The sequence below is a fragment of the Mixophyes fleayi genome, chromosome 1 (genome assembly GCF_038048845.1).
Source record: "Mixophyes fleayi isolate aMixFle1 chromosome 1, aMixFle1.hap1, whole genome shotgun sequence".
Classification (NCBI taxonomy): Eukaryota; Metazoa; Chordata; class Amphibia; order Anura; family Limnodynastidae; genus Mixophyes; species Mixophyes fleayi.
Genome location: NC_134402.1, coordinates 65,387,980 through 65,415,967, shown reverse-complemented (window position 1 = coordinate 65,415,967; position 27,988 = coordinate 65,387,980).

The window sequence follows — 27,988 nt, the reverse complement described above, 5'->3', positions numbered from 1 at the left end:
GAAGCGCACAGAGGCAGCGGATAGGAATCAGCTAAACAGTCACGATGAAACACAGACGGGTTGCAGGTTGAAGACTGTAGTGCACGGAGGCAGCGGATAGGAATCAGCTAGCAGTCACGATGATGAAACACAGACGAGTTGCAGGTTGAAGCCTGTAGTGCACGGAGGCAGCGGATAGGAATCAGCTGGCAGTCACAATCATGAACAGGTGAGTGGATGTGGTTGAAGCCTGTAATGCACGGAGGCAGCGGATAGGCATCAGCTAACAGTCCCAATGATACATGGTAGAGTTGAAGTGATTAGAAGACTGTAGTGCACGGAGGCAGCGGATAGGAATCAGCTCACAGTCACGATGATATAGTAGATGGTAGAAGTGGTATGGGAACCACAGTAGCAGAAGTGGTTTGGAAACCACAGAGGTAGAAGTGGTTTGGAAACCACAGGAATCAGCAGGGCTGAATGAACAAGGAAACACAGGAACACCTTCAGAGACTCATGGGGAATGAGACTCCAAGATCAGGCAACGTGGTGTTGACCACAGGTGCTTAATATAGGGAGGTTGCCTGATCTGCCAATTAAGTTAAAGGAACATACACTGAAGGTTTGGAAAGGGCTGCGCATGCGCAGTCCCTCAGGATAGAGGACGTCCACGGTTCCTAATAGTCCGGGAAGAAGCACTCACAGTCCGGTGAGTGACAGTACCCCCCCTTTTAAAGGTGGGCACAGAACGCCTGGAACCGGGCTTGTCCGGATTTTTGGAATAAAACTTCTTCAGAAGGGCAGGAGCATTAAGATCTTCAGCTTTGATCCATGAACGCTCTTCAGGACCAAAGCCCTTCCAATGAACGAGGAAACGGAGGACTCCTCGCGAAATTTTTGCATCCAATACCTCAGTAATCTCGAAATCCTCCTCCTGATGAACTTGAACTGGCTGCGGTGCTGAGGGAGGAGTCGAGAAACGATTGATAATAAGAGGTTTGAGTAAGGACACATGGAAGGCATTGGAAATCCGAAGATTCTTAGGAAGAAGAAGTTTAACACATACTGGATTGATAACTTGAATGATCCTATATGGACCAATAAAACGAGGGGCGAATTTCATAGATGGAACCTTCAAACGAATATTTTTGGTAGATAACCAGACACGATCTCCAATTTTTAGTGGTGGAATAGCCCGCCTCTTCTTATCTGCGAAAGACTTATATTTGTTAGATGTCTTCTTTAAACAGGTTTTGACCTGAGACCAGATATTTTTGAAGGTCTGACAAGCAGTCTCCACAGCAGGAACTTGGGTGGGCGGGAGGGCAGGAAATTCCGGAAAAGACGGATGGTGACCGTAGACCACAAAGAATGGAGTTTTGGATGATGACTCATGGTACATGTTGTTATGGGCGAATTCAGCCCAAGGGAGCAATTCTACCCAGTTGTCTTGGTTGGCTGAAGAGAACATCCTAATAAAAGTCTCAAGATCTTGATTGACTCGTTCCGTTTGTCCGTTAGATTGCGGATGGTAAGACGATGAGAGTGCTAATCGTATGCCCAAGGTTTTACAAAGGGCCCGCCAGAATCTGGAAACGAATTGTACTCCTCTATCTGACACAATCTCAGACGGACATCCATGGATGCGGAAGATTTCTTTAATGAAATGTTCAGCCAGAGTAGACGAGGAAGGTAAACCGGACAGAGGGACGAAATGAGCCATCTTCGAAAATCTGTCTACCACTACCCAAATAGTATTGTGATTCTTACTTGGTGGCAAATCAGTAACGAAATCCATACTAATATGGGTCCAAGGCTTGGACGGAATGGGTAGTGGTCGCAGCAACCCTGCTGGAGTTCTGCGGGAGGATTTGAACTGAGAACATAAATCACAGGAAGCAATAAACTCTTTGACGTCTCTCCTCATTGAAGGCCACCAGTAACTTCGAGAGAGAATCTCAAAGGTCTTGTGTTCACCGGCGTGTCCGGAAAAACGAGAGGCATGGAACCACGAAAGGATTTTCCTCCTCAGAGTAGGAGGCACGAGGGTCTTCCCAAATGGTAGCATTTTGGTGGATGAAGCAGCCAGAGAAATACATTTGGGGTCTAGAATAGCATGGTTGGGAACCTCTTCTACATCAGAGGACGTCACCAAAGCTCGAGATAGAGCGTCAGCTTTCTTGTTCTTAGCAGCTGGTTTGAAGGTTATAATTAATTCAAAACGGGAAAAGAAAAGAGACCATCTTGCTTGACGAGGGTTCAAGCATTGAGCAGATTGCAAATATGACAAGTTCTTATGATCCGTGAAGATCGTCACAGGATGGCGAGCTCCTTCCAACAAGTATCTCCATTCCTCTAATGCAGCTTTGATGGCCAGCAACTCCTTGTCCCCGATAGTATAGTTTTTCTCTGCGGGCAGAAGACCCCGAGAGTAGAAGGCACAAGGATGTAATTTTTGTTGCTCCGAGCGTTGGGAGAGAATAGCTCCTAAGCCCACATTAGAGGCATCTACTTCTAGGAAGAAGGGGAGTGTCACATCAGGTTGTCGCAGAATGGGAGCAGACGAGAAGGACTCTTTGAGGATTTGAAAGGCTTGGAGAGCCTCAGATGACCATTGCTTAGTATTAGCCCCTTTCCGAGTTAAGGCCACAATGGGAGATGCAATGGATGAGAAGTCTTGAATGAAGCGTCTATAGTAATTGGCAAAACCTAAAAAACGCTGGATGGCACGAAGAGTAGTTGGCTGAGGCCAATGTAGTACAGCATTTACTTTGTCTGGATCCATCTTCAGGCCAACTCCGGAAACTATATACCCCAAGAATGGAATCTGGGGTAACTCGAATGAACATTTTTCCAATTTACAGAACAATGAGTTTTTCCGTAGTCTGGAGAGGACCTCTGCCACATGTTGGTGATGAGAAGGCAGGTCCTGTGAGAAGATCAATATGTCGTCCAGGTAGACAACGACACATACATATAATAAGTCCCGAAAGATCTCATTGATGAAACCCTGGAAAACCGCGGGGGCATTACACAGCCCGAAGGGCATTACTAAATATTCGTAATGCCCATCTCTGGTGTTAAACGCGGTCTTCCATTCGTCACCGGAACGGATTCTAATTAAATTGTAGGCACCACGAAGATCCAACTTAGTAAATATCCGAGCTCCCTTGATGCGATCAAATAGCTCAGTGATCAGCGGAATGGGATACCGATTCTTGATAGTAATGGCGTTGAGTCCACGAAAATCTATACAAGGGCGTAATGATCCATCCTTCTTTTTGACGAAGAAGAACCCAGCTCCAGCGGGAGAGGTGGAAGGTCGAATGAACCCACGCTGGAGATTCTCCTGTATGTACTCAGATGTGGCTTGAGTTTCAGGTAACGAGAGAGGATAGACCCGACCCCTGGGAGGAGTCTTGCCAGGTAGAAGGTCGATCGGACAATCCCAAGAACGATGAGGAGGAAGACGTTCAGACTGAGCTTTATCAAACACATCGGCAAATGAAGCATACTGAGGAGGGAGTCCCGGGGAGGACGATGAGATGGAAGATTGCTGTACTTTAAGAGGAATAACTTGAGAGAGACAACGATGGTGACATTCAGGCCCCCAAGACGTAACTTGAGGGGTGCGCCAGTCAATCTGGGGAGAGTGACATTGAAGCCATGGAAGGCCTAAGACAATCGGACTTGTCGTAACAGGAAGAATTAAAAACGAAATTTCTTCATGGTGTAGTACACCAATCTGAAGGGTTACTGGAGACGTACTCTGGGTGATGAGACCATTGATGAGACGTGATCCATCTATAGCCGTCACAGTAATGGGTGTTTTTAAAGTGATCACTGGTAGGGACCATTGATTCACTAGTGATTTAGAAATGAAATTTCCTGCTGCTCCGGAATCAATCAATGCCTGTGACTCAAAGGATTTGGTAGCAAAGGAAATCGTAACATCGAAAGCGCAGACTTTAGATTTCATAGACAATGGAGAGGACTCCAGGGACCCTAACTTCACCTCTCCAGAACTAGTTAGGGCCTGGCATTTCCCGATTTCTTAGGGCAAGAACTGAGCATATGTGTGGAATCAGCACAATAGATACAGAGTCTATTCTTTACTCTTCGTTTCCTCTCTTCTAAAGATAATTTGGAACGTCCTATCTCCATGGGAATCACAGAAGGTGAAACTGGACGAAATTGAGGGTTTAAACGAAGAGGTGCTTTAGCAGAAGTTGTTTTCTCAGATTCTCTTTCACGAAATCTCATGTCTACACGATGGCAAAGAGAGATCAAATCTTCTAGTGACGAAGGAAGCTCTTGGGTAGTCAGTGCATCTTTAATTTTATCGGAGAGCCCCTGCCAGAAGGCGGCAACTAATGCTTCAGTGTTCCACTGAAGTTCAGAGGCTAAGATCCTAAATTGAATGACATACTGTCCTACTGTATGGGAGCCTTGTCGCAAACGAAGAATGCTGGAAGCAGCGGAGGTCACACGACCTGGTTCATCGAACACACTTCGGAACGTGGAAATGAATTTGGCACTATCTTGTAGAATTGGATCGTTTCTTTCCCACAGAGGGGAGGCCCAAGCCAGGGCTTGTCCAGAAAACAATGAGATAAGATAGGCCACTCTGGAACGATGGGTAGAAAAATTTTGAGGTTGGAGTTCAAAATGGACTGAACATTGGTTAAGGAAACCTCTACAAGTTTTGGGGTCCCCGTCATATTTTGACGGAGTAGGCAGGTGAAGCGTAGGAGCTGTAGACACCTGGGATGGCACTGGGGAAACGGAGGAAAGCACAGGAGCTTCAATACTAGCTGTAACAGTCTGTCCAGATGTTCCTTGGGAGGTTAACGATTGGTAACATTGAAGTAACAGCTGTTGGCGAGCATCCTGTTGCTCCACACGGCTGACCAGATGCTGCAGCATCTCTTTAGCAGTAGGTTCCGTATCTGGGTCTGTCATGGCCTGATCTTACTGTCACGGGCACTAGGAGTCTTTACCCAGGGATCACCAGGTGATAGGCTTACCAGAGCAGTATAGGTGGTAATATGGTACTCTGGTAGCAGGGTGATCACGGAACAGGAAATAGCAGATGATGAGATGCTCAGGAAAGTCTATGACTAGCAGCACTGGCAATATGGAGGTAGTAATACACGAGGAACTGTATGGACAAAGGACACGTGAAGGTAGTCAGTGGTCTGCGGTAGCAAGTTGTACCACTGCTATAGTGAGGAGGAATGTCCAACAGAAACGAGGAGGTGATGAGAGTCAGCGGTCTGCGGATAGCAAGTTGTACCGCTGTCTGAGTGAAGGAATGGAATCCAAGTGGAGGTATCCGGGGAGTCAGTGGTCTGCGTTAGCAAGTTGTACCACTGCTATGTGAGAGGATACTGGAACAGGTGAAACTGTAAACAGGCGTCAGTGGTCTGCCACTAGCAAGTTGTACTACTGAATATATATGTGAGGAGGTGCACGGGGAGAGACTGCAACACAATATATACACGGGCACCTTGACTTTGATCCACAGTAATATGCACAATATAAATGTATAAATGACTGAACAACACTGCCAATATAGAAAGTCTCTTGAAGTAATCCGGCATGAGATAACACAGTCAATGATGGCAGTAGAGTCAGCAGATAGTACACTCCAGAGGAGAACCAACACAGTCAATGATGGCAATAGACTCAGCGGATAGTACACTCCAGAGGAGAACCAACACAGTCCAGCAAGGTATGCAATACACAGCACAGTCAATGGGAAGTATGCATACCGTGGTTCAGGAGAAGGCAGTCAGACAGGAGTGCAGAGATACCTGAAGGGCAGGAGGCCAGCAGGATACAAGTCCCTGGATGGGTGAAGCAGGGGTCTAGCAGGTGCAGCGCACAGGTAGGTAGACCAGCAGGGAACACAGGAAGGCGTGGAGAGCGGATCAGCAGTAGATGGATGAGTAGCGCTGAGAAGTAACAGCAGCGGGTCTCTGCGGGAACACGGAGGTAACCAATAGCAACCAGCAGGTGCAGTAACGATGGGACACCGGAGCAGAGTTGAACTGGAACAGATGATCACGGAGAGTAGCGGGTAGCAATAGTGGCAACAGACTCAAGGAAACACGGTAGAGTAGACAAGGACTGAAGACTGAAGCGCACAGAGGCAGCGGATAGGAATCAGCTAAACAGTCACGATGAAACACAGACGGGTTGCAGGTTGAAGACTGTAGTGCACGGAGGCAGCGGATAGGAATCAGCTAGCAGTCACGATGATGAAACACAGACGAGTTGCAGGTTGAAGCCTGTAGTGCACGGAGGCAGCGGATAGGAATCAGCTGGCAGTCACAATCATGAACAGGTGAGTGGATGTGGTTGAAGCCTGTAATGCACGGAGGCAGCGGATAGGCATCAGCTAACAGTCCCAATGATACATGGTAGAGTTGAAGTGATTAGAAGACTGTAGTGCACGGAGGCAGCGGATAGGAATCAGCTCACAGTCACGATGATATAGTAGATGGTAGAAGTGGTATGGGAACCACAGTAGCAGAAGTGGTTTGGAAACCACAGAGGTAGAAGTGGTTTGGAAACCACAGGAATCAGCAGGGCTGAATGAACAAGGAAACACAGGAACACCTTCAGAGACTCATGGGGAATGAGACTCCAAGATCAGGCAACGTGGTGTTGACCACAGGTGCTTAATATAGGGAGGTTGCCTGATCTGCCAATTAAGTTAAAGGAACATACACTGAAGGTTTGGAAAGGGCTGCGCATGCGCAGTCCCTCAGGATAGAGGACGTCCACGGTTCCTAATAGTCCGGGAAGAAGCACTCACAGTCCGGTGAGTGACAACTATATACATGAGTCGATTGAGGATGTATACTAAATCTGTATTCTCCCATTACTGTACTATTGCAGGCAGAGCCGTAACTTAGAATTCTGGCGCCTGGGGCGAGAAAGACAAATGCCGCCCCCCTAGCCCTCAATTTTAACCAAATGAACCTAAAATATTCCTAAATTGCGCCCCCCTTCAGCGTTGCGCCCTGGGAGGTCGCCCCATCGCACAGCCCTAGTTACGGCCCTGATTGCAGGCGCACACGTAGGGGGTTTCCAGTTGCCCGGAAACCCCTTTCCCGGGCAGCATTTTGAATCACTACTAATAACAACATTTTAGAAGAGCGCCGGCTGCTACATTCAGTACAGTCCACAATGGAGCTGCCACACATGCCCAGTGACAGCAGCTCCTCCTATTCTCGTGTCTTGCAGGATCTGATGCTGTAAAGGAACAGAGAACAGTTTAGGGTAGTGCACTAACAGATATTTTGTTAATATAACCTATATGGTCGAAATTGTTTCATCTAAGTTTAAAAGGGAAAATGTTAATAATGGTACATTAAAATAATCTAGGTAAAAAACAAACAGTGAATTATTAAAATACTAAGGTGTGTCAAGTGAAAAGTGAAATCACAAACATTAGTGAATAAATGATAAAAAAAAATGCTAGCTGAGTGGAATTCAGGATATCTACTTATTGATTATCATCGTTGTCCAAATTTTTGTATCTTCCAGAGGTAAAAAGAATATATTTATCTATTTATAGATGCAGTCCTACATTCCATTTTTCAGTGGGATGACACAAAACGCTAAAGGACCGCTCTATCATTACCTGAATAACCTCTTTTTTGCTCACTCATTATCCTAGCAACATGTGGGCAGTTGACTATAAAACATTAATTTTCTAATGAACAAACTAAATTATTGCCATATGTCTGAAGTAATGTCTCTAGCTTGTAATATATTCATTTTTACATTTTATTCCTTCAACACAATGGAACTATTACTTCATGATAACAATTTCCAGAGCATTTTAAAATGCTTAACTAACACCCAAAAAGTAGATAAAGTTGCTATTCAGGAAACCCATTTTTCCATCCACTCCCCACCTTAATTTAATGTCCACAAATGTCCTACTTGTAGCACTGCATGTGGCCCCTTTTAAGCACAATGGCATTGTTATTTTGATAAGAGCTAGCTGCCCATTTAAGTTGGAGAAAAAGGTTGTTGACAAAAATGGATGTTATCTGATCTTGGTGGGGAAATTAGGTCAACAATATATCACTTTGGTCTCCTTATATGACTCTAGACAACTCTCCTTTCTCAGAAAAACATTTCAGGCTATTCATAATGTCATAACGGGTGATTTTAACATAGCACCTGATCCCAAGCTTGATCCTACCTCGGTCCTCTCCAGACAATTGCTTGCCTCCTTCACTAATCTCTCTTCTGCCTTTTCTCAACTTCTAGCAGAATAAAACCTATATGATGTATGGCGTCAAAAGATCCTGGTGAAAAGGACTTCACATATTTCTCAAATGTTCACAACTCATACTCCTGAATTGATCTTTTGCTGATAGATAAATGGTCCTTGCAATGAATAGCCAATGTTGCTATCCTGCCTATAACATGGTCAGACCATGCACCCTTGTCATGGAACTTGGAACCCATTGCTGGAGACCATTCTCCTAGACCCTGGAGATTGGCTGATTATATTGCATCAGATGAGATAGGCGTGTGGGTCATGCATGAGGCTCTCAGATCTTACTTACAAACTAATGCACCTCGGTGTAGTCATTGGTGCACTCTGAAAGCGGTTATGAGGGGGGCGGCAATTCAGACAGCTGCTAGAATTAGAAAGACTCAAACTGAAGTGCAGTCCTCCTCTGAATCTCAGATCGCACTTCTGGAAGCTCAGCAGAAATGTAATCCCTCTAATCCCACTATTAAAGCTGATCTTGCTGATCTTCGTAAGAAGCTTAATGATGTTTCTCTCTTGCAAATTAATAAAGCCATTGCTAGGCTTAACTAGAAATTTTACACCCTGGGGAATAGAGCAAGAAAACCTTTGTCCCGTAAATTACAAGGCAGAAATGCCATCAATTGGATCAAAGCTTTGCATACTGATCAGGGTGCTCACATTTATAACCCCTTGGACATTGCAGATCAGTTTGCTGCCTTCTATGAACATCTTTATAATCTTAAATCTGACCAGTAATTGTTACACCACTCTGTAGAATCTATCAATGATCTTTTAGCTACAATCAATCTCTCATATTTGCCCCCTGATGAAATTTCCGCTTTATGTTCAGACTGGATGGACGAAGAGGCTAAAGGTGCCATTAAATCTATGACACGGGGTAAAGCACCGGGTCCAGGCAGCTTTACACATAGATTCAATTTCCCCTTTCAGTCTGAACTAACCACGATCCTAGCTGAGCTTTTTACTAATGCTACTTGTGATATTTCCCTGAAGTGCTTGAAGTGCAAATAATTACAATACCCAAATCTGTTAAAGACCCAACACACTGTAATAACTACCGGAATATTGCTCTTCTGAACTCTAATTTAAAAATATTTGCTAGACTTATAGCTAATATACTGAACCCTATCTTGCCTCAACTAATTAATCAGGATTAGGTGGGATTTGTTCCTGGTATAAAACAATCTTATGGCCACTCACAATGCCAGTTCCCAACCTTGTCTATTGTCCCTAAGCATCTTAACAAATTTTATTATATAGCTTTTAATTTTGTTTGGAGAGGCAAGCGCCCCAGACTTGTGAGGAACACCTGTAACCCTCCAAACTGAAAAGGGTTCTTGCTGCTCCTAAACTAGAAGCCAATCAACAAGCCTCCCAGCTGGACCAACTTAAAGATTGACTGGCCCCTCTTTCTCATAAACTCTGGGTTAACATTTAATGTAATTATTCTTCAACATTCCCTCTGGAGGACCTAATGTGGCTGGATAAGGTCAGCAAACCGGTATCTGGTACCACTTTATGAAGTATCACTCACTCCCTTGTTGTTTGGGTCAACATGTGGACTTCAACCCAAGAGTATCCTCTCCCTTCTTCCCGCCTCTCCAAATTAGCATTATCAAAACTAATTCCGAACCTTTGATTAGATCTTTGGCATAGTAAGGGAGCTATTAAGGTACAGCATCTTTTTAAAGTTAGGTTTCTTATGTCCTTCTCTGGAATCCGGGATCAATATCACATCCCTTCTCAAGACTTTTATAAATATATACAGATCCGCCACTGGATACATTTGCAACCAACACATCCCCCTCTTTGAAGCCCCTTCCCCCTCGTGTGAGACTACTTTTCTCTTCTTCTTCCCATTCTGGTGGCCATAAGACTTTTTTGACTCCTGTTGAATACCACAAATTACCAATTCACAGCAAACTCACAGGGCCTAGCCTACAGTATTCAAGTTTTGTTGGAGGGAATTTGGTGAGATCAGATCTTTTATTCACATCTTTTGGTCCTGTCCGAAACACCACCCTCTTTGGTATGCTGTGTTTAACCTAATCCTAGGTTACTAACGGGGGGCTACAGGCATGTCCTTATATGGACCTTCTTCATCTCTATCTTCCACAGCTCCAACAAGACAATCAATATCTCACTGGACAAATACTCATTGCAACCAGGGCTGTTCCAATATTTAAAGTGTCAGGCTCCCATACCTCTTTCTAAAATCATTGCTAAAATTGAGAGCAGTTATGTTATTGAGACCATTGGGTTCAAGTATTTCACTTCTGTGTCCCCCCCCCTTTAATGACATGGAGCCCATGGTATGATCTCTATGTGGATCATCTGGTCTCACCAGATTCACCCACCTCAGTCTAGAACATATTGCTTCAGTTATGTTGGTTGGTTTAATTAATTCTGGTATATTACTGACATATTATATGTGCCTCCCCCTTTCTTCCTTTACTGCCTTCCAATGAATGGATTCTGTACTTTCGTTTAGTTTATAATACCTTCTTTTGTGTTCTTGATTTTATTTTCTTTATTTTGCCCTTAAGACGATCAGATGAAGAACAGAACTTGGCAGATATGAAACATGGAAACCTATTGAATTGTTCAATATATAAATATGATAGTATGACAACAAACAGTAGATTAATAAAGGGTAAAGTAACAAATAATTACACAACCAATCAATAAGCTCCACATAAGAGTCAGATGATAGGTAGAAGGCTGTTTAAATACCCTGCTCCGTGTATGATCTGTCCGCCTTGATCAAGCAAGTTGCAGCGAAACGCGCCAGGGCGTTCTCACTGGGTGTTATAAATAAATATATATATATATATATATATATATATATATCTCTATAATTATTTGAATTTAAGAGGTGCCATTTAGAAAAGACAACATATTAGATGTAGCCTTAGAATTCGGCATAGCAACCGCGAGGGAATAGATAGCAGAATCCTTTTTCAACATTCTGTTTGAACCAAGACGTACGGGAACCCATAAACAATCTGGTAATTGACATTGTGGGTATAATACCCTAAGCCAGCAATTAGTTCCCTAATAGATATTACATTCTCTAAATTGTTATATTCTCAATTTAAATAGCAACAAGATTCTCTACAATTTAGAACCCAGCAAGTGTATTAAGGCATCTGAGAATACTATTGAATATCTCTCATTACATTGTAGTACAACACAGTATTTTAACAATCTGTGCATTTTAACAAATCCCAGAATATTATTGTAACCTGTAAACCAGGCGCTTGTGATTACAATTAATTTTGCTGACTGCATAAAACTAAAACTGACATATGAGAGAAAAAACTTGATGAAATCATCATGATATAATACCCTCAGACTGCATCACTGTGTAATTCACACTTGTAGAATATGGTTGTACGAAGGAGCAAGTAGGAATAAATGATCATAAAAATACACTTACTATTAAACAATTAGACAAGTATTCACACAAGTACCAAACAATCTAACATAAACAGATAGATATACTCTCTTTACCTCTAGATGATACAACAATTTGGACAACAATTATAACCAATAACTAATATCCTAAATTACACTCAGCTGGCATTTGTATACTTTATTCACTACTGTTTGTAAAATCACCTTTCATTTGAAACACCTTATTATTTTAATAACTCACTGTGTCTTTGTTACCTATATTATTTTAATGTATCATTAATAAAATTTGGCCTTTTAAACTTAGAGGAAACAATTTAATTTATATAGGTCATATTAGCAAAAATAGCTGTTAGTGCACTACCTTAACTCTGTTCTCTGTTCCTTTACATTTGATAAGCTTAGGTATAGCACCTCTAGATATGCATTGAACCATTTTTCTCATATTAAATGACGCCTACAGCATTATTGTTTATTTATATGCAATCTGGTGCGGTAGCTTTTTGCTTTTGCCTTTAGGATCTGACCCTGACCAGTCAGTGCATTGGGTTGAAGAGCTGCATGTCAGGTTAGTTAGCATGAAGGAAAACTCAGTTTGACCTCCCATTAAGTGTGTTTCCTACTGGATATACTATATATAATGCTTATGAAACGTGCAATGGACACAACTTATTTGTACAAAATACACGCTGCAAAATAACTTTTTGATCCGACAAGTTTATAAATTGATACGTTCAGTTGTTAAAGAAGAGAAATCTACTTGTACCCTTGTAAAAACAGTATCAGGTGCAAGTGGTGCAGAAGAGTCAGGGGTAGTTCAGTGAAGAATAATTAGTAAAGGTTTGGAAGATAGCAATATTTACAAGTTCCTTCTATTTCTCTCATACTTGTCTACTTTTGTAAAATAATTGCAGGGAGACTGTACAAGTAATAGCTAGGTGCAGCACACAGGGAGCATCCCCTAATCTGCTTAAGGGGTGTGTATAGGTCCACATATGGGCACATCCATAGCTCCCAACATTTAGAGTCCCGAAAGTGGGACAAAAGAAGCCCCCCCAAACTCCACACAGTTATACCCAAACTCTGCCCACAAATGGTCATATTCCCTCAAATCCCACCAGTGGCGGATCCAGGGGGGGGGGCGATGGGGGGGCGAACGGGGTGCCGACTGCCGGCAGCCTTAGAAATCAGAAAGGGGCGGGGCCTAAATTGCCCCCCCTAAAATCGCCCGGGGTAAAGCAGTTGTCTAGATCCGCCCCTGAACCCCACCCACTGTCCCATTAAGCCTCACCCCTTTTGCAAGACGCATATTGGGAAGTCTCACCAAAATAGGAACAGTTGGGAGGTATACGCATCTAGTGTTGCCAGGGGCACGCCCAACAACAGGTGGAATCCACCTTACTGTGCATCTAAGCCTTCAGTTTCAAACCAATATTGTACAATTATGTGATGTATCAAATCATAGTGAGCTGAACAGTTTCATTTTCTATAGACACAGTGACCCCATTGGCAATAAAAATCTGCCATACCACCATACTGCCACTCCTCCCTCTGCCTTCATTACAAAACTATCAAATTCCATTCACTTACATTCCCATTACATTTTTCATACAGCCACTACTAAATTACCACTTCGACTTCTGATTAGTGTAATTTATGTTGGGAGAGGAGCACTACACTCCGTCTCCATCCCCGGTGGTCTAGTTGGGCAGAAGTGGGGTACTGCCGGGTCCTTTCCACAATGCGCTACTGTGCATGAGTGGCTTCTGTTCTTGATCCTGGCACCCTCTCTTACATCTGTCAGCAGCGCTAGTGCGCATCTGAGTTCCCGGATGTGACTGTGACAAGCAGCATAGCAGTACAGTTACAGGCGCCTGCCAATAGGTTATCCCAATAATTTATAGGTGCACGCCCGCACCTGTTTAAGGGACTGCTACTGGAAATGTAATCTGTCTGTATTTGTGGGATACTATTCGTGGGATATTATTCGTGGGATTCCACTAAAACTCTAGGGGTTTGGTTCATCAAGGCCCATATCTGCCGATTTTGTGTGTTTCGTACGCAAAATCATTCCCAGAAATGCCCATTTTTAACCAAATGCACATTGCTCTCAGTATGCATGTTTTGATGAATCAGGCCATAGGACTCTTCATTAATTTAAATTTTTCCTTTATTCTCCTAAAATATTGCTCGTTTAAGTCACATTTTCTTCTTACATTAATCATCAGAGAGAGAGAGGGGACATTGGAACTTCTTTAATCACATGTCACATTTCAGTGTTAACTGCTTTTATTACATTAATTGAAATTTGCTTAGAAATTCACTTTCGTGTGTAAAGGGTGGCTGGAAGGTGCAAATGGCTTCCTATTGAAAGCATAGGCTCATTTCCAAGATCTTTAAGCACATTTTTTGCAGAGAGAAAAATACTTTGTGCTACCCTGTTGGGTGCAGTGTGATGTAGGGTGGTGTAAGCTGCACCTTACCAAGCCACAGTGATTATCTTCACGGGTTCGATCATTTGTATTCTCATGACATCAGAGAGGTAAGAAGGTTTATCCACAACACAAAAGTGACAACAGTATTTTCAAGGAACTTCACTTTATTCTGGTGGAAGGCCCCAAATATCAAGTAACAAATACTTAATAAGATATTCTTATTCTCAAACTATATGCATTTGACAGAAATTCACATTACAGACATTTCGGTCAAAAAGAACCCAGAGAGCTAAGCATGAATAATTGTATAACATTAACTGGTACAATTATCACATTTGTCTGCACATGTAAATAACATTCAGATTCATAAACTGAACACAATATAGACACAGGTTTATCAAGGCAACCATAGACTCTGTTCATAGATAAACTACTGTGCAGTAAATATTAACTTAGACAGTTATACCCCATCAAATGGTTTAATACCTTTCGGTAACGGTGGTGCACATGATGAGTTGTCTTTAGTTTTACAGTAACTTAATGTTGCAGCCAGTTATGGATAATTGAGGTGGTGGACTTAAATCTCTATACTTTGGAGTGGGCTACTGTTAGATGTGCCACACAAACTAAGTGCTTTTAATATCGCAAAGTTTCTTTCTGTTCGATTTCTTAAGGGAGCGTTCTATTTATTAATCAACAAAAACGTGCAATTTAAGATCTGTAGGTTTTGAACAATTTAGCCCTTACGCATCAAGAATCATCTATGACAGTCAACTGTTTTAATTATCTGTTTGGGTGTTTTCGTTTCATGAAGGGCAGTAAAGAGATCATTTAGGTATTGCAGACTAAAACAGGATACTTTCTCTGCAATAATCAGCCTGAGAGAAATTGACAGTTTTCCAGACACTTATTCCTTGTTAGTTTTAATGAGTCTCTAAAATGAAAGCCACGGGATATTTTTGCAATAAAATAGTGGCTGGGTATAAGTTATCACTGAACAGGTTTCCTAGAATTAAAGTCTCTCTTGTATCCTGGCCGATAGGAGGAGTAAGGTGGTTTATGGGCGTTCTATGCTGAGTATGTAGGGCTCTCTCCCTGACCAAGCAAATCGCATCACTATTCTTTGAAGAGAGGAGAAGACTGCAGTGAGTGCTCTGATAAATAATGTTTGATAAATGTGCAGCATCTCTGTAATATATTCATCTTAATGTAGATAATACGGAGTCCAGGAAATATTTGTATCAAATCCCAGGCTAGCCATGGGGGATAATTTGTTTGATTGAGAGTATCAACTCTTCTAGTCAAGAAAATCCTTACTTGATCTTGCTGGCCTGCCATTTGAAGGCAAAGTTGATCTGTAACAGTAGTTTTGTTTGTGGAGGGATGAATAGCTATTAAACCTTTGACTGCTATGAGTAGGGTTAAAATTATGGTTATCCCTAAAGAAGGCAAAGATCATTCCTTCTGTGATTTTATCAGCCCATTTCTTCATTAATATCGATCTGAATATTTTCATAGAAATCCTAGCTAACTGACTCACACTGTTCTGCAGTCCCTGATTCACCTGGATCAGGTGGGTTTTGTCTCTAGCTATCAGATGCTAAAACTGACTTCAACCCCATTGGGTGTCCCTTTATGATGAGAGCTCTATCCTCTTAAGGCTTTCAGGAGAAGTTCCTCACTGGTATATCAGCCGCCACTCTTCTGTCTCTGTCTAGGTAAATGGGTTAACCTCTACCTTATACCCCATCAAAAATGGTACCAGGCAATAGTGTGCTCCTCTTGGCCCTCATTTTTTTCACTAATAGCAGAACCCCTAGTTGGCAGGATCAGGTCGAGATTGGATATTTTGGTAATTAAGGTACTTTCTAGAGACCATAAAATAGCCCTATATGCCGATGATATCCTCCTTTACATTTCAAAACCAGTGATTTCTCTCCTTAATGTATTTAAAGAGATGCAGCAGTTTTCCACAATATGGCAGGAGATTTTAATATAGTGTTTGAATGATACTCCTCATCTTCTAATCATTGCCTCCATGTTGGGTGGAAAGTTTATTATATTCTTCCCTTACAACTTTAGAGAGAAATGAGCCTCCTGAGCCCTACTGGACCTGGCTAAGTACAGCCTCTTTTCCCCATCTATGTCCCCTCCTTCCTTTTTCTCATTTCCTTCTCTATGTACCCCTACCGGTTGGCTGATCCTATCACCTCTCATACCTCAACCAGTTCCCTCCTCCCTTTCCTCCCACTAGCTTTTCCCACTGTGCTATATAATTTATTACAAACTGTTTTATTTAGCAAGTGGCTTCCACTAAATAAAACATTATGTACCATTCTATACCTGAAATATCAGTTTGTGCACTTTATAGTGTTTACAAATAAGCTGTACAGTTTTGTAATAGGCAGTAGCTATTAGGGGCATATTCAATAGGGTACAGGCATCGCAGCTACGCGCCGGAACGGCCCGCGAATGTAACCTGAGGCACCGCAATAAATCTGATTTAAGTTCGCACCCCATAGGGTTACGAAAGAAAATCTGCGCTATTGTGGTACCGTATTACACTCGGTACCTAATTGAATATGCCCTTTAGAGTTTAGGTCCACTATAATACAGCAACATAACACATTATCTATAACACGGAGCGTTTCTCTGGTAATAAATTAATCCAAAATATTTATAATTTGAACTAGATCTTTTTATAAAGTTAACTGAGCAATAATTATGAAATATTAAAGATTAAAATGCTAACAGTGTTTATGTAAAGACCATATGTTTTGGAAGCTGTTATTCACTGATTGCTGTGCATTGTTATGGAGCCTGTTTTTCCTGCATGATCAGATTAATTACATAGAGCAACTGGCTCCAAATCTTGCTACCACAACGTGATGTTATATCATTCCAGTTTTGTCTTCTGTCAACGTTTATTAATGTCACGCTGACTCATTAATAGAACAATATTAACATGTCGGTTGTTTTAAACCGATACTGGCTCAAAAAGTTATTTGCGAATGTGTAAAAATGCAACACTAATGTAGTTTTGTTATGTGACAGCAGGGCCGGATTTACCGCTAGGCAACCTAGGCACCTGCCTAGGGCCTAGCGGCTCTCAGGGGGCCCAGATGGGGGGGGACAAGGGAGAAGAAAAAAACCAAACCAATATTTTGCCTAGGGCACCATGAGGTCTAAATCCGGCTCTGTGTGACAGCGCATTTTTATGGGGTTCAAAGATCTACGGGTAAATGTATTAAGCAGCGGATCCGTCAAATAGCTGATATTTGGCGATTGTGACAGCCACATTTAAAATGGCAATTTTAAATATGGCTGTCACAATCGCTGAATATTTGTAATTTGACAGATCCGCTGTTTAATACAGTTACCCCCTAGACTTCTTAGAAATTTTGTACCAGGACCTGAAATAAGAAGCTCATGTTCTTAAAATGTTACCTGTCTAATGTCACTCTTTCTCTTTCTCTCTCTCTCTCTCTCTCTCTGTCTCATCCTTTCTTTTTCTCTGTCTCGTTCCTTCTTCTGTCTGTCTCGCCCTTTATTGCTCTGTCTCGCTCTTTCTTTCCCCCTACTCTCTTGCTCTTTCTCGCTCTCTGTTTCATCTTTTCTTGTTCTCTCTGTCTCGCTCTTTCTTTCCATCTCTATCTCTTTCTCTCTGTCTCATCCTTTCTTTCTCTCTGTCTCATCCTTTCTTTCTCTCTGTCTTGCCTTTCGTTCTTTCTCTTTCTCACTGTCTCTCCTTTCTTTCTCTCTCTGTCTAGTTCTTTCTATCTCTGTCTCACTCCCTCTCTGTCTTGCTCTTTATTTCTCTTTGCCTTGCTCTTTCTTTCTCTCTGTCTCACTCTTACTTTCCTTCTCTCTCTCTCTCTCCTTCTCTCTCTCTATTTCACCATCTTTCTCTCTCTCTGTGTCATCTATTTTTCTCTCTTTGTTTTTCTCTTTCTCGCTTTCTCTCTCTCTTTGCCTCACTCTTTCTTTCTTTCTCTCTATCTCTTTGGCTCTTTCTCTTTTATATTTAAACTAGCCTTTTTTTCAGGTCCATTAAGCTCTTGCTGACTTACTGATCTCTGTGCTACATGGGTCATGTAACTAATTAAGCAGGAGTCTTGTTACTGTAAACCAGGTCATGACAGAGCCTGCTGGTGATCTGTAACACGTCTATTACAAAGCATTTCTATTTAAGTAAAGTTGAACAATGCAAAAGGTCTAATACATGCACATACAATGTTTTGAGCGTGTGTGTGTGTGTGTGTGTGTGTGTGTGTGTGTGTGTAAACAAACAGACAAAAATATATATGTATATATTTATAATCACATGCTTGAAATAATCTTAGCTACATTGCCAGACAATGGGACCTTTGTGCCTTGAAAGCTTGTGTGATTTCCTTTATATTTGCCTATTGTATGTACCCTCTCATCACTATTACTATTTCTATTTACAAAAGTGATTTACTCTCTCATATGATTTGAAACTAGCATGATATCACATTCTATTTTCATTTATGAATATATACAGGGGCATAAATATACAAAAGTATTTATTTAATATTTTTTCAATGTTTTGTGAGTATCTAATTTCAGGGAAGTTAAACTGTGACAATTGCACAACATTTTGCAGGTTTTTGTAAAATAATTGCATAATTTTGTAACATAATTACAGCCTATTATACCACCTATTAAATAGCTCATGACACTGAGGCACCAGATTAAAACTAGTGGCAAACGCCTAGTTACTGCCATCTCCAAGATAGTGTAAAATCTGTCTCTTAGGCGCAACTAAATGTATGATTTCTGAATTGAAATGTGTGGGCTTCACCCCTTGAAGTTCATGAGAATGGCTCGACTCATGAAATAGAATGTCATTTTTGTATTTGGCCATAAAATCAAGGACATTACTGCAGCCATAACGCATCCTTCATGGTTCTCTCCAACTTGCCAAAGTGCATCAATTTCCTCTCATTATGTAAAATGTAAATGCAGTTAAAGCCATCATTCAGCATTATACTGTACTTTTCCACACGAGCGACTGTAAAACACAGATGCGCAAAAAATAGATGCACGCCATCACAATGTGGGAAGAACGGCATTTGTGCTGCTTCACCTGCGACCCCCAGTTTCTTCCTGATTTGTTGTCAGAATTGTTTATTATAGCTTATAACACTTGTGTAAAATGCCTGTTGATATGTTATTACAGATAGGCATTGCTTTCTTTGATTAAATGATTGTTTTAACTTGTTACCGAGATTAAGGGTTCTGGGTGGCTAATTTTGGTGAGAGAGCTGGGACCTTATGGCCAGGAACCTTAACATGTGGTAGCAACCTCTTAGACTGCTCCTACACAGCAATAAAAATATTAATATTATTATTATCATTTATTTATATAGCACCAATTATGTACAGAGAATATTTAACCATTCACTTCACTGTGCCCCATTAGAGATTACTATCTAAATTCCCTACCACACACACATACACACAAACATTTATCAGAAGCCAATTAACATACCAGTATGTATTTGGACTGTGGGAGAAAACCATAGCACCGGGGAAAAATCCACACAGACACGTGAAGAACATACAAACTTCATATAGGTAGGGCCCTTGTCCGAATCGAACCTCAGCAGTGTGAGGCAACTGCTAACTACTGTGCAGATTAATGGTTGCTTCTCCTCCTCTAGAAACATCAGTGACTTCATTACTAGGTTTTTCATAGAGGAAGAAGAGTCTGTGGGTGGGTCTAATAATAGCCCCTCTGGCTGGGGCTCACTCTGGAACTTGCCCTTGCGTTATAGCATGTAAGCATGCTCTATCATTAACTTAAACATCACAAACATACATCACACACACACACACACTCACAGGCACACACATACCTCATTTTACTCCACAGTATCTAAATCAAAGTAAATTTATTTAGTTATGCTACAAAAAAAATGTATAGCTTGTCCCAATAAAACAATGCAACATTTGCTTGGATAGGCTATAACAGAAAACAAGATATCCCTGGTGATTGCGACTTAAGGCGAAAATGTGAATATTGGCCTTGTCAAATGGTAAAACAGATATGGCCCTGAACAGGCATGAAATTAGGGGGGTGGGGGATCCAGTTGTCCAGAAACCCCTCCCTGGTCCTGGGTACAGTTCGCTTCCTGGTGGCTGTTCTCCCCAGGGAGACTTTACAGTCTGATCTGTACATCCCACTCTCTCCCTTACTGTGTGTCCCCACTGCTTTCTCCGCCACTGCCAGCATGTCTCATGTGAGCAGGCAGCAGGAGAGAAGATACAGTGGTTATCAGCAAGATACTGCAACGAATGGAAAAATGGAAGAAGCAGAGCCATATTAAAGCATTGGCACGCTGGGGAATTGCCCGGGGGCCATTTCAGTATACTATTCCAGGAGATTTATTCAGAACCTTCAAACCCTCTTTATTAAAACGTTTAGGTGAACTAATCACTTCAGTATCAGCTGTTATCTGTACATGCGATTTTGATGTTGCGAATACATATCTTGACCTTGACAAAAATGACAAAAACAATACATGAAGACATTTTTTAAAAAATGTTTCCTGTTATATAAATATATATATTTATATATTGAGAGAGAGAGAGGGACCAAACATGGCATCTGTGTGGCCCAAGCTAATGGGGCTGGCCATAGCCTATTAGGGGCCAGCTCCAACATTAAACCGCTTCCTGGTGGCTGGCTCCTCCCCAGGAACCAGCCACTTTAATGCATGTGTCGTGTGGATCAGCCCAGAGAACCTTCCTGATCCTTACCTGCATGCTTCCTTCTAATATCTCTCCCCGGCTCCTGGCGGGTGCGCACATCTCGGAAGTCTGCCTGTCTATAGGATCAAAGAATCAATAACAGCTGAGGCTCCCTCTTCACCCGGTACGCCCAGTAGGAGATCAGAACACAGCTTACTAGATATGTTAATATATTTTCTCATATACAGTGTATGTTTAATTACTTTTTAACCATTCTTTCTTGTACTGGGATACTACTGTATAGCATGATATGATGTGGAGGCACTATTGTGGCATAATATGAACTTGGGGCACTATTGCATGGTATAATATGAATTGGGATTAATACTATGTGGCATAATTTGATTTGGGGGCACTATTGTGGCATAATATGAACTGGGGGCACTACTGTTTGGCATAATTTGAACCAGGGACACTACAGTATAGCATAATATGATTTTGGGGCAGTGCTGAATGTTTTTCAATGTTTAAACACTGATTTTGTTGGAGGAACCAATAAATATAAACTTAATTTTATCGATAATTTACATTGTTATTCCTGTGAGTGGTTGTGTAGGTAGGGCTTCAGTGCGCAGCTTTGCTCGGGGGCCTATAATGCTGTTAAGATGACCCTGGGAAGAAGGAAAGTGTCTGTGGTGGGAGCTCTTAATATAAGTGTCTATGTGTGGGATTGGGGGGCTTTTATATAAGTGTGAGGGAAAGGAGCTTGTTATGCAAGTGTAGGAGGAGGTGGCTGTCTCTTAATGTAATTTGGGTGGGATTGTAGCTATTAATTCCATGGTAGGGTGAGGGTATTGATAATCATTTAATTGTGGGTTGGAGCTTTTAATTTATTGGTGGTGTTATGGGAAGCCTATTTATTATTATTAACAGTGGGGATATGGTGGGGCTTGTTAATTTAAGGTAGAGTTATGGGAATAGTCAATTAATGTGGGCCTAAGCTTGGGAAGAAGAATAACTATTTATTAAATGTGAATGCTAATTATTTAATTTTTGGGAGGAAGTAGTTTTATTTAATAGATATGAATAATATTAATTTAATATCAGCAGGTTGAGCGAATAGGTCTCTTTATTAAATGTGAATGCTAGTAATTTAATGTTGGGGTTGTTTGGGAGATTTAGGTCTATTTATTAAATGTGAATGGTATTCATTTAATGTTGGGGTTTATTTTGGGTGCTTTAGGTTTAGTTATTAAATGTAAATTCCATAAATTTACTGTCGGGCCGGTTGCAGATAGGGAGAAATAATTATTAAAAGTGTGTGCTATTAATATTTTTATTTTCACTGAAGTGGTTTTTATTGGTGTTTCTAAACATAAGAAAACAAAAATGCTTAAATGACAATACAAAAACATCACAAGATTGTCCAAATACACATGATAAATACAGAGTACCAAGTGTGACACAATACATCGGAAAATATTAAATTATCAACACAGATGCGATACAGTACACCACACAGGATAGAATCTAAACTGACAACAATACAGCTTATATCAGTTGGCATGGGCTCAGTCATCTAAGGTTAGCCTTCTCATCTAAAGCATAAGAAGATTCAAACCACCTACCCCAGATATTTTTAAACTTTGGCAGTGCCTTCCCACTAGTTTAGACAAACCTTTCATGACCGTTCATGTAGTTTACCATCAAGATCCAGTTAAGAATCATTGGAATCTTGGGGCCATCCATCCACAGGCTATGCATACCTGTTACAATCGACTGGGCATAGTAGGACCCTCAGGACCTGCTTGGTTTAGTGCCATCTACAGGGAGGTGCAGAGTCTAATGGAACAGAAGGTTTTCAACAGTGATCCCCACAAGGAAGTATGGGCTTTGCATCTTCTGCCCCGCAGGTCTCAGTAGGGGCGCGGAGAGGGCGGGGTGCAAATAACCCATGCCCGGACCTTTCTGGGGGGCTCGGGGCCCCACAAGAGCTCTATAGTTCATTTTTTAACTATTTTTTTAACACAGACCCCCCACCCGCGAGTGGGGAGTCTGTATGCAGAGCCAGACCGAACACTATCAGAGCAGTGGTCACATGATACAGAATGCGGGCGGGCTGCTGGAAATCTTCCTGTGCTGTGCAGTGGAGAAAAAGGTAAGAAGATGTGATGAGGAGGGGGCATGTGTGACTTAAAGGTGCTGGGCAGAGAGGGGGCATGTGTGACTAAAGGTGCTGGGCAGTGAGGGGACAATATGTTCTGTGTAGGATATATACCTGAATCTGTTGTAATTTTAAGGAAGCATTAGAGTAATGTGAGCTACAAAAAATAAGTCCCCAGAATTTATCAGTAAGGGACCTAAATCAACCTCTCGCTTTTCCTGTAGTTACACAATGTAAGTGACAGTTGATTCACAAAGAAGGTGGGAGTATGCAGAGGAGATTAGTCCCTTATAACCAAGAGGTTGAAGCAGCTTTTTAATGGGGGCCTCCACCAGAGCCAGTGTCTTCTTGACAAATTGTGCTGCTATATCATGCTGGAGCTGCAGATACGAGTAAAACATATTTCTGGGAAAACTGAAAGCTGCAACTAATTGCTCAAAGGGCATAAAAACAGCAGCTGCATATAGTTGACCTATAGCTTCCACTCCATATCAGGACTACAATGAAGAACCCTCTACCAAGAGCAATTCCTTAAACTTAGCCCTGAACCATAAGGGAGTGCATAGGTCTATACCATTATAGGCCACTATTTTATTGGTAGCCATACAGATTTGTATAGCTTGCACCAGTAGCAGAGAGGCACAAGTAGTAATTGTACTCAAAAGTAAGGCCTGTAGCGGAACATGACTACTATTAAATTGCTGTACTAGTTCCCATTGTGTGTCGTGATGATCAGCATCAGAGATCTACATTTTAAAATGGGCCAGTTGAGATGTGTAGTAGTAGAGCTTCATGTTAGGGAATGCAAGGCCATCCGAAGATCTAGTCCTAGACACTAAACTAAATTTTATTGTTTTATTTTAGCTTCCCCCCGGGATGATGAATATTGGTCAATTCTACGGAACATCAGGGGTGGAATAAAAATTATATACTGTTGGAGAACGTAAAGAAATTTTGGTGGTCTTAATTAAATTGATTTTGCCTGAGACAGATAAAGGCCGCTTCTGCCATGTATGGTTCTTAGCCTTGAGGAAATCTATCTGGGATTGTAGATTGGGTTTTACTTAATCGGAGTCAGCATTAGTGATCCAGATTGCAAGATAGTTGGAACTGGGAACATTTTAGCGAAAGATTATACTAAGGTTTCACAAAACATTCACAAACCAGCAGGAAAACATTAGACTTGTCCCAATTAATTTACCCAGAGAAATATCTATATTTGTTTGCCACCTGCAGGGTGGCACCATAGTCTGCTTAAAACGGTAAAAACGATCTCAGTTTCAATATAAAGGTTTTCATAGTTCTATGTGCAAAGAAGTGATGATACTGAAATCAAGTTCAGTTGTTCCACAGATGATTACTCTGTGGTTTTTGTGGATTGCTGCTGTTTAGTTTGTATATAACAAGCTGCTAATAGGCGCCAGCGCTTGACCTTTGTGGATTAATATGCTGAGTTCATTCAGCTGATCAAACAATCATTGCTTTTCAATGTAAATCAAGAGGCAGTTTGATACATTTTCATCCAGCATCTCATTGGTCGTGTTTGAGTTAATATTAGCAGCTTTCTGATGAAAGTGCTCTACTGCACAGAAATGCGTCAAGGTGTGGTAGAGCTCTCTGGTCCAGACTGCTGCAATAGCAAACCCATCCCCCACCCTGCTTACTCAACCCACAACTAAAGCATACCTCTACCACCAAAAGCCACCCAACAATTGATACTTATCTAGCCAGAACACTGCTATCAGCTAGATCAATACTGCAAAATCGCAGACCAAGGGAACAATAAAGAGGGAAATAAAAAATAAGCAGGAGGGGCAAACTAACAACTAAGTCGGCCCTAAAGTAATGGGCTCTTCAGCCAATAGAGATATATTGCAAGACCATTATCATCAGTGCAGTTGGAGCTTCAGCAAACCGATCGGTCCACACAGACGCTTTTGGAACTTGTCAGGGAAGACCATAGCATAGGGAATCTGTAGACCACAAAGACGTTGTTCGACTTGAATAAATTGAGCTCTGCTTTTCTGCACCTAAAGAGAAAAGTCTCGAAACATTGCTACGCATTGATTATTATATTCCAAAGGACCCTTCAATCCAACCATACGGAGAATTGTATCTCGATCTTGTAATGCAAGATTTTGGCTATGAGGGTACAGGAGGATGCCCCAGGTGGAGGCGACTGAGAAGGGATGACCGTGAACTTTGCCATTAATGAATCCTTCCCAAAGTCTTGAATTAACCACTTCTCCAAGAAATCTTCAGGAGCAGGCCCCTTCGCTTTTTCGAGTAATCCCACAAAACCAATATTATTATGGCAGAGTCTTCCATGTTGACATCTGAGATTACAAATTGACAATTTGACCCTTCATAAAGGCTGTAGGGGGTGCTAGTGTTTTAACGTTGGGGCTGGTTTGGGTGAGAGAGACCTAGAGAAATGACCCCTGATCCCAATAGGAATCAGAAAGGAATTTAGAACATATTTTCAGTATCTGTATAATCTTCATCAGACTAGAGGTCTTCAGCATCTCACTCAAGATATGTTGAATAGTTTGATAACCTACCTAGGCTTTCTCCAAAATTAGCAGAGTATTATAATTATGTAATATACACACAAGAGAGAGCTCAAACCACCATCAGTCAGAAATCAGGGCCTGATTGATTTTTGGCCTATTGTAAATAATTTTCCAATACTTTAATCTTCCAACTTCACTTTCTATTCAATTCCTTGACAACATTTCCAAACAACCACTAGAAGCAAGAATAGTGGTGTTAGTGCCAAAATAAGCAAGGATATAAATACATTTATCAGTTAACCCATTATTTCCATTTTTAACAATAATGGAAAACTATATACAATATTTCTGACCAAACTTTTGCATTTAGTACTCCCCTGACTCATAATCATAGACCAAGTGGGATTTATACCCGGACAACAACCAAGGGACAACACAAGACATACCATTGACCTGATCCATACTATTAATTCTAGAAGTTCTATCACCCTTAATTCTATCTCTAGACACTGAAAAGCCTGGACCAAAACCTGTGCTCATTTATATTTCACTGTTTTGGCATCCAAGAGGAAATCCAGGGTGGCAATAGGGCCACATATTCAAATCTACCTGTCAAAGTGATGGTCAACAGTTCTCCTTTTGAGCTAACAGACATAAAAAATGGCAAAAAGACAATGGTGCCCCTCAGTCCTGATTTCTGCCATGGTCATCAAGGCATTTGCTGCAAATAAGCGATTGAGAGGAGATAGTCAATGAATAAAAGTAAGAGACCACATCTATAAGCTTTTGCTGTTTGCAGATGACTTACTGTACTCCTTTCTTTGGCCTCTCTTGCAACCTTACTACCAAAATTGAATAAAATCTTGGACACTTATTGGAAGATCTTGGACTATAAATTTAATTCTACAAAATCTGAAACCTTTCCCTTACAGATATCAACTTTCGGATCCTTTAGACAACGTATTAACAAACCTGCAAAATCAAATTTAGTCATCTTTATCACCACCACGTATGATTTGTTATATTCAGAAAACTTTCTTAATCTCCTCTAGAAAATAGTTGCCTACTCTCCCGGAATTTCTGGGAGACTCCTGAATTTCTGGAAGTTCTCCCGGACTCCCAGGAGAGCAGGGCAACCTCCCGGTTCCTAAATACCTCTATATTAAAGTGTCGGGGGCGAAGATTATTATTCGAACCACGCATCATCATGGCCCTGCCCCCTGCTGTGATTGAACAGAAACTGTGATAAAGGTTTAGGGGGTGGTGTCAAATAAGGTGACCCGCTTGACCCCTGCCCCCAACACGCCCAGCTCCTCCCGATCTCCCGGATCACTTCTTGCCAAAGTTGGCACGTATGCTCTAGAAATAGAATTGAATTTATTATAGTGGAAACATTACACAATCTCGTCTCTGAGCAGGATCATAGCTCTTACAATTAATTTGGTGCCCAAACTATTATACTGATTGCAGACTATCCTGATCTGAGTCCTTGGGGTAAATTTATCAAGCTTCAGGTTTGAAAAAGTGGAGATGTTGCCTATAGCAACCAATCACATTATAGCTGGGGCAGCTCGGTGGCTAAGCGGTTAGCACTTCTGCCTCACAGCACTGAGGTCATGAGTTCAATTCCCGACCATGGCCTTATCTGTGTGTAGTTTGTATGTTCTCCCCATGTTTGCATGGGTATCCTCCAGGTGCTCCAGTTTCCTCCAACACTCCAAAAACATACTAGTAGGTCAATTGGCTGCTATCAAAAAATTGGATTTAGTCTATTTCTGTCTTTGTCTCTGTCTGTGTTTATATGTTAGGGAATTTAGACTGTAAGCTCCAATGGGGCAGGGACTGATGTGAATGAGTTCTCTGTACAGCGCTGTGGAATCAGTGGCGCTATATAAATAGATGGTGGTTATGATGATGATAATAGCTGTTATTTTGTAGAATGTAATAAGTAAATGATAAAAGAATCTAATTGGCTGCTATAGACAATATCTCCACTTTTTCAAACCTGCAGTTTATTAAATATATTCCCTTGTTCCCCACTATGACCAAATCCAAAAATCTTGCACCAATTTTGTTTGGGATAGTAAGCACCCTGAGATTTTGAAAAGATCATCAAGAGAGAGGGGCAGATGACTGTGAGATGTAAGATTCTACTGCTTCTCACATAAGCCACCATTTCACCTGGTTTACATCAACATCCCTAACAGTCTAGGATAAGAATGAAACTTATTTTCTCAAAATGTTTTCTATAGCTTCCCTGCAGGGATTAAGCACATAGACCATCTGATGTACTGTGCTTCCCTAAGATCAGCTTTATCTGTAAAATATGGGACTACTGCAGAGACAGATTTCTCTATTGGGTCCTGCCTCTCCATTTGCTTTTCCCTGGAACAATCCTGAGTCACCTCCAGAATTAGCACCCTACAAATACAAACCTGGGAATAAATATCAGGCATTAGAT